Raw genomic sequence first — 9156 nt, 5'->3', positions numbered from 1 at the left:
TCTTCTTTTCCTGCCCAGGAACATAAACTATTTTTCAGAAAACTCTAATTTATATACAACATTTATTAGAGCAGCACTAATGTCTATTCTAAATAATAGTACTAAAATATACCATGTAATTCTCATGCAGTGAAAATCACCTTTATTTAAACTATCACAAAAATTAGACTTTAATTATATTTTATGAAGGGGGAAGGAGAATATTACAGATACATCAGAATGAGTGGATGGTTTGGAAATCCAGGTTAAGAATGGGTAATAAGATCTCTTTTTTCACAGAAGGGTATTCAACTTCAGCCCTATTAACATTTTGGGGCCTGATCATTCTTCGGAGTGGAGACTGTCTTGAGAGCTTATTTGAAGGTTCTGCAGGGGAGCACAGCTACTCATATACCCTTGACTGTGGTCATCTGTCGGGGGTGGTTGGTCTCTTAGACCAAAGCAGCTTCCAGAGGGATGCACGTGGAGTGGTGAGGGAGGAAGGAGACACCCGCCTAGCTAGCCAGATCAGCTGAATCAACCCTGATGATCAATGGCATGACAGATGTCGCAGCCAGATCACCCTCACATCTGTGGAGTGGAGACTGTCTTGCACATTGCAGAATGTTCAGCAGCTTCATGGTCTCTACCCACTGAATGCCAGACATATGCATCTGCTGCCTGCCACAATTTGGACAATTAACAATTTCTTTAGAATTTGCCAAATACTCCTGAGATGAAGGCTAGGAGACAGGTCAAAACCTCAACTGGTTGAAAACAATTGCTTTACATAAAAATTACTTAATTTCTAAGAGGATATAAATTTGGAAACCTGGAACAAAACTGCTACTTTTGTGAAGATTGTAGACAGGATTGATCGTATGTGGTTAAAATAATAAAGGTTAATCATGAGTATTAATAGTACAGAAAGAGAGATGCACAGTTTTGAGTTGGAGATCAGTTCTACTATGGCCTAGGGAAAGTCACTATTCTTGGAGTGTGTGTCCTCATTTTTAGAGGTGATGCTACAGATCAATGAAGTTGCTATAAGGACTGAATATGGAAAATGTATGTAATATGCTTTGTAAATCAGAAAGGTTCATAAAACATGAATAACTATGGTGGCAGACAACTATGGATTGATGTGAAAAGTTAAACATTATGAAGTTGAGTCAGGCATGGGGGATGCTAAGAAGGCTAAGGCAGGAGAAAGGCATGTTGGAGGCTATCCTGAGCAACAAAGCAAGAATCAGTCTCAGGAAAAAAAAAAGGTTATGAAGTCTTAAAATATAAATATCACAAGAATAACTTCTAAAATCAAAATATTTTGAAGTTCCAAATGTTTAAATAAAGTTAATTTTTCTACAGTGTAACAAGATTTTTTAAACCATGGTATTGTGGCACTGACAAGAACATATATAAAAGTCAAATGTTCATTGACATTGGAAAAATACAGTTCTTGAAATTAATAATTAAAATCATAATGTTAATGCTAAGGTTTGACATGCCCCCAACCCTGGGGATCAGATACAGTGGCATTCTACCACTGAGATACATTCCTAGCTCTTTTTCAAATGTTTTGAAAGGTTTTCATTAAGTTGCCCAGGTTGGCCTTGAACTTGCAATTCTCCTGCCACAGCCTTCCAAGTAGCCAAGATTATGATGTGTGCCACGATCTTTTTCTAAAAAGAAAAGACAGAGATGGATGTGGTTGTGTATGCCTATGATCCCAGTGCTCTGGGTGGCTGAGGCAGGACTGCAAGTCTGAGCCCAACCTGGACAACTTAGCAAGATTATGTCTTAAATAAAAATTTAAATATATATAAAGGTCTGGGGATGTAGGTCAGTGTGCATGAAGACCCTGCATTCAATCCAGAAGAAAAAAGAACAAAACCTTTTAAATACAGGAAATTATGGCTGAAATCCCTGCAATCAACTTCCCACAGTTAATGTTTATGTTTTCCATCTTACAGCTGTTAGCCATTATTGATTTTAAGTTTTCAAAAAACACCTCACTAATGAAAATCATAAACAACAAAAACTACATAAAAGTTTTCTACCACAAATATATTTTATGGTAAATACAAAATGTTATCCACGTGAAATCCATTAAAGATTGAAATTAAATTAGTTACTACAACATAGGGTGTACTAAGGACTATTTGGCAACAAAGAATCTCAGTGATTATCATTATTTCCTCCCAATTGCTACAACAGGAAATGATCATCAGAATTTATGAAACGAAAAATGAATTCACAAAACATAATGCTTTAAGAAAATCACTTATGAAATCTATTTTGTTCCTCTTAAAACACATTATTTCTCTTTCATTCATAATTACATCATTTTTTGAAAGAATTCTTACCCCAGGTTTCATAACCCTTCTACTCAAATAGAACATAACCTATTACAGCTGAGCTACCAATTTTGCTAAATCTATTTTCCCAAAGTCATGTTGTATAAATAACATTGAGACAATAATAGCTGATGTTTAAAGAACACTTTTAGACATTCTACCAAATATCTTACTTCTATTAATTTAATTTAAAGGTCACAATGACCCTATGAAGCAGATACTGTGTGTGTGTGTGTGTGTGTGTGTGTGTGTGTGTGTGTGTGTCTGTGTTTTGATGGGGATTCAAACCCAGGGGCCCATGCTAGGCAAGTACTCTTACCACTGAGGTACATCTCCCTCCCTCGTACCTTTATTTAGGAACAGGAACTGAGGAACAAAGATTTAAATAACTTGGGGCAGATGTAGGATTGGAACCCAGCAGTCTAGCTCCATGCTTTTAACTATGATGGTACATTACTTTTTCTCAGTCAGTTTTCATTCTTCTTGGAATTCTTTGCTCACTTGGCTAACATACATCATGCATTTCTGTTGGCCCTTAATGGCTAATGTTCCCCCAATATTTTCTTTTTAGCCTCCTCTCTCTAACCTTGAACAATTCATTGTTTCTATTTAGGTATTACCAAAATCCAGAATCCACATCTCACATGCTGATCTCTCTCGTGAGTAATACACTTTGAAAAGTAAACCCAAATATTTGGTGCCATAAAACTCAATTGAAATCAACACTGTAAAGAATTTCTTCCAAATTCTCACTGTTCCTCTTGATTCTGTCTTTCCTCCCAATTGTTCAGGCTCTGAACTTCCAGGAGCCATTTATTTCTGATTCTCTTGTAGCTTTACAGCCATGGCAGCAAGTGCTGACCTGCCTTCCCACATATATTTCTTCTTTTTTATCCTCAGTTACTATATCATAATCATGCTATTTTCTAGCTAGAATATTAAAATAGGTTCCTGGCTTCATCTTGCCCATTCAACTAACATCACCAACAAAATTGATCTGTGTGCCATCTGAATTTATCATGTCATGCTCTTCACCAAAAGCTTTCAGTTATTCCCATTAATGACTGAATTACAACAACTTATTAAAATACCTCTTAAGATTATCATTTATGTTCAAATAATGATTTTTGAGTTTTCCATTTCAGGCCACAAGTCAAGATTACTTGCTGTTTCACATTTCCTGGCTTGTTTTTGATCATACCATCCTTTGCATCTATCAAAATCTTTCCCGACGACAAACGCCTTTGGCAAAACCAGTGATCTCAGCTCACCTTCCTGATTCTCCCATAGACATGTGGACTCTTTCTTCAACCTCCAGAACTTCCCAGTATTTTGATCATGCATCTATTTTATACTTGCCACAGTTTATCTTATTTCTTTCACATCTGTCAGAGGATTTTAGGCATTTTTGGATGTAATGACTGTATTTTGGTCATCTCTTTCCTTCCTCAAATGTTAGCACACTGCCATGATTCCATATGAGGTATAATGGAAATACACAGTGAATGTTTAAATTAAAATATTTATTACAGTAAAAGATACCACCATTAATGTCCTTGTTTCAAATACACATATCCCATCATTCTTGCCACTTTCTGAAACATTTCTGGAATTTTTATTTTGTGTCTTTATGAGGTATGATCAAAAATACAGTGAAAGCTGCCACTGAGTGCCACCCAACAGAAAGGCAGGAGTGAAAAACATTACAGTGTATCCTTATTCATCCCATCTGGCACAGTGCGAGTCTCACTCTTCCTCACAGTCAAAACGACCACAACAGGTAAACCTTTTGAACAGTTTCAGAACACTGAGGCAGCCACGACAGTACAACTAAAGACATTCATGAAAAAGGACTCCCAGAACTAGAACTGTTGAGAAAGTGTTAAGTATGATGGATGTGTTCAAATCAAGAGGGAAGTATCCTGAGGGGGATTAATGGCAATGTATCTCTTACTGTAATAAAATTTTTTTTGAGTCAGGGTCTCCCTATATATTACAAGATGGCCCTGAACAGCCCAGAGTGGCCTCAAAATCATGGTGATCTTCCTGCCTCAGCCTCCCAAGTGCTGGGATTACAAGTGTGTGCACCACACCCAGTTGTAATACATTTTTAAAGACTAAACATTTACAACACTTTTTAAGCATACCTCATATTTTTGAATGAAATCGCTGAAGGGAAAAGAAGAAAATTCTGTCCTCAAACTAGGAACACAGTTTTTTTTAGCCTATAAATCTTTCATTCTAGCAGCTCCCCTCACCCTGAGCCCTACCACAACTACACCTACTGTACATAGACGCACAGCTCCACTCTACATTACAAGGAGTTAGGGTAATCGGTATTTTTTTCCCCAATGTACTTTTGTTCAATATTATTGAGGCATTTATTACAGATTTTTTTTTTTTGGTACTGGGGCTTGAACTCAGGACCTTGCGTTTGCGAGGCACGTGGCAGAACCACTGAGCTAAATCCCTGGCCTAGTTTTTATCACAGGCTCTAGGGAGCTCTGAAATGGATTCTCCTGCCCAGTCACCTATGACCAGGGCTATCCAAGGAAAATGTTTCTGGCAGTAATAGCTCTCTTGGAAAAAATGGAAAAGAGCTGCTCTGAAATGAACCCATACATAGAGGAAGAGTTGCAGAGGGCCTGAAGAAACAGAAACACGGGGACAGTTCACAGTCAGTTCAAGGAACAAACACACATGCTACCTGCTGCCTCTATCAGCTGGTGTGACCAGATATGAAGACCTGCAGTTTAAATGCTAGAAACTTTATCTTTGTACCAAGGAGAATTTATAACAGAAGCAAATGTTGGGCCGGGGACTTAGCTCAGTGGTTCTGTGCCTGACTGGCAAATGCAAGGTCCTGAGTTTGATCCCCAGTACAAAAAAAAAAAAAAGAAGCAGCAAAGGTAGACAAAACAATATAATAAACTTTTGTGTACTTCTAAGTTTCAAAAATCATTAAATCATAACTTATCATTTTGATTCTCCCAGCCCTATTCTTTATGGTATTTGTAATTTATTTGTTTGTTGTGCTGGGGAATTAAACCCCAAGGGCTGCTGAGCTACATCCATAGCCCTTTTTATTTTTCATTTTGAGACAGGATCTCACTAAGCTGCACAGGTTGGCCTCAAAATGACAGTTCTTCTTCAGCTCCCAAGTAGCTGAGACTAATAGTTATGTATTCTCACCACACTTTATTCTATTGCTATTTTTAATAAGTTTTATTGAGATACGTTTCACATACTATGTAATACAACCACCTAAAGTATACAATTCAATCGTCTTTAGTACTTTCAAAGTTCTACAAACATATTATCATCAATTTTAGAACATATTCATCACCACAAAAATAAAGCACATACCCACGAAAAGTCCCTCCCCATTTACTTCCTAGCAAATCTACTTCCCTATTCCCTAGATTTCCCTATTCTGGACATTTCACATGAATAGAATTATAATATGTGGTTTTGAGTGACTGGCTTCTCCCACTTAGCATGTTTTCAAGGCTCATCCTTGTAGCATGCCAGCAGTTCAGTGCTTTCTATTGCTATATGATATTTCACTGAAAGGATATAACACATTTATTTATGTTAGTTGATGGATACTTCAGTTGTTTCTAGTTTTGGGATGTTATGAATAATGTTGCTATGATTACTTGTGTACACACTTATAAGTGGATCCATGTTTTCAATTCTTTTAGGTATATATCTAGAAGTGCAAATGCAGAATCAAATGGTTACTATTCATTTCAGAAGGTACTAGTCTGTCTTCCTTAGTACCTGCACCATTTTACAATCTAATGAGCAATTTACTGTATATGGATTCCAATTTCTCCCAATTCTTAACCATTACTTATTATTGTCCAGCCTCCCCCCATCTTCTTGAGGTGCTGGAGATCATGCTAAGTACCTGTTCTACCACTGAGCTACATTCCTAGCCTGTCATTTTATTTTTTGTTTGTTTTTTATGGCCATCCTGGAGAGAGTGAACTGGTACTTCATTGTGGTTTTCATTTGCATTTCCCTGACTACCAGTAAGGCTTTCTCTTTTGGTCATTTCTTTTTTTAAATTTAATTTAAATTTTTTAAAAATTAATTTTATTGGTACATTTAAGGTATACAATATAATGACATTCATCATTGGAAATTTGCACCTTTACATAATCCATCTTGGGGCCAGGGATTTAGCTCAGTGGTGCCGCCACCTGTTTCGAAAATGCAAGGTCCCAAGTTCGATCCCCAGTACCAAAAAATAAAAACAAAACAAAACATAATCTCTCTTGGTTCTTATTTTTTCCCCATTCCCCTGCCCTCCTTTCAACCCCTCCATCCGTCCCTATTTACAAAGAGTTTGTTCCCATTTTTTTCTTTTTCTCATATTAATTCCATTTCCTTCTTTCTTTTCTCCTACCCCTCCCACTTCCCCTTCCCCTTTGCCCCTTTTCTTCCTATTTCACATTATCTATTATACCTTTTAGTCCTTATTTACACTTTCAGTTTCTCATACCAGAGAAACTATTCGGTATTTACACGTGTGTCCTATTTATTTCACTTAAGAGTATCGTTTCAATGTGCATCCATTTAGCTTTAAATGTCTCTAGTTTCTCATTCTTTATGGCTGAGTAACACTCCATTTTATTTTTTAAAAAAACACCACATCTTTTTTTTCTTTTTTTTTTTGGTACTGGGGATCGAACTCGGGACCTTGGGCTTGCAAGGCAGGCAGTGGAACCACTGCGCTAAATCCCTAGGTCCTACCACATCTTCTTTATCCAGTCTCCAGTTTATGGGCAATTGGATTGCTTCCAAGTTTTAGCTATCACGAATTGTGCTGCTATGAACATGGGTGCACATATATCACTGTGGTATGATTCTTTTAATTCTTTGGGGAAGATACCCAGCAGGGGAATAGCTGGGTAAAATGGGACTTCCAGTCCTAGTTCTTTGAAGTATCTCTTTTGGTCATTTCTTTGTAGAAATGTCTGTTTGGATTTTTACCCATTTTCAAATTGAAGTTTTTAAAAAAATTATTGAGTTGTAAAAATACTGAATACAATTCCGTTATTAGACATATGATTTGCAAAATTCTCCCATTCTGTGGCTTGGTTTTTTACTTTCTTTTTTTCGGCACCGGGATCGAACTCCAGACCTTTCACTTGCAAGGCAGGCACAGTGCCACTGAGCTAAATCCCTGCCCTTTTACTTTCTTGATAATGTTCTTCGATACATGAAAAGTTTTGATGTTGATGACTTCTAATATATTTATTTTTTCTTTTGTTGCTTATATTTTTGGTGTCACATCTATGAAATTGCTGCCTAATTCAAGCTTGTGAATATTTATGCTTCAGCTCTTATACTTAGGTTTTGTTTCATCTGGAGTTTCCCAAATGGCATGACTTGGATATCCAGTTGTCACAGCACCGTTATTCAAAGCAGATTAACATCTCTAATCTGTCACTCCAAAAGGCTCTTCCACACCTCTTCCCCATCCACACTCACTATCCCAGACCTAAGGACACTTATTTTATAGCATCCACTGCCATCAATGAGTTGTGCCTATTCTTCAACTTCATTTATTTAGGTACCGGGGATCAAACTCAGGACCTTGCACTTGCGAGGCAGGCGTGGCACCACTGAGCTAAATCCCTAGCCCTATTCTTCAAATCTAAATAAATGAAATTATACATACTAGATTCTTTTGCTTGTACAAAGAGAAAATTACAATACATGTAGTTTTAAAGCTCTTAACTGGCTTCATTTGTGATTCTAGAGTTGAGCAGCAATCTGGACTGAAAATTGTACAGAATATGCTACCAAAATACAAGGCAGATTGTATGTATAGGCAGAGAAAGTGAAGTACTGAAAAGCACAGAAAATGGAAGGGAGGTAGAATGGCCAGATTGGTTACTGGTCATACTGGCCATTCAACTCAAATCCATCACCACATGGACCAGTACCACCACCTGCCCGCCCTTGCTTATCTGTAACTTTCCTCCTCATGAGTGAGATATCAGGCTCCTACCATCTGCTATACAGTAACTTTAATTGTTCCTTTCCAGGTCACACAGCAGTAAAAGAACTGCTAATCCCTCTATCTCATTCATTTTTATTTCTCTATCTTGGCTGTCCCTTATACTCTGCGCCATTTGATAAATGTTTATTTTACATTTTCCTTCTCTAGGACAACAAGATTTTTACTGCTGAGTCCCCAGCATCTAAAAATGCCTTGTACAAAGCAGGTACTTAATAAAAAAGCTGAATGAGTGAACAAATGAATAAAAACTTGTTACACTTACCACATTAATTAAGAAGGCCTCAGGAGGGCCTTTCTTAGCCAGCACTATGTCACGAAGCTTTGAGATACTGTATCTATTAATCATAGTCTTTTCACCAATTCAACTGAATTTTCTACCCAGTTGCTAGAATTAAAATCATACCTGTAGGCCGTGGATTTAGCTCAGTGGTTCCGCCGCCTGCCTCGAAGGCACAAGGACCCGAGTTTGATCCCCGGTATCAAAAAACAAAACAAAAATAGAAACAAAAAAATTTAAAATCATACCTGTATCCAGCTACTTGGGAGTCAGAGTGAGACCCCATCTTAAAATTTAAAAAGAGGAGCTGCTGCCTGCCTCGTAAGCACAAGGTCCTGAGTTCAATCCCCGGTACCAAAAAAAAAATTTTTTTAAAGTGGAGGGAGCCTGAAGATATAGCTCAGTGGTAGAAAACCTACTTGCCTAGCATGTGCTAGGTCCTGAGTTCAATCTTCAGTATCTAAAAAGTAGAACAACAACACAAAAACCTACTTAATTAAGTGATC

At 37.4% G+C, this 9156-nt stretch overlaps 1 protein-coding gene across 1 annotated transcript in view; it reads right to left on the bottom strand.

The window, feature by feature from the left end:
• Positions 1 to 9156, bottom strand: part of Cenpp (centromere protein P) — a 200818-nt gene that overhangs the window by 138870 nt on the left and 52792 nt on the right. The window lies entirely within an intron of this gene.

Source organism: Heterocephalus glaber, unplaced genomic scaffold (genome assembly GCF_053883595.1).
Source record: "Heterocephalus glaber isolate CG9 unplaced genomic scaffold, H.glaber_assembly_v1.0 deba00000621, whole genome shotgun sequence".
In the NCBI taxonomy this organism is placed as follows: domain Eukaryota; kingdom Metazoa; phylum Chordata; class Mammalia; order Rodentia; family Bathyergidae; genus Heterocephalus; species Heterocephalus glaber.
Note: the sequence above shows the minus strand (reverse complement) of the source record. Positions and strands in the feature narration are given on the sequence as shown.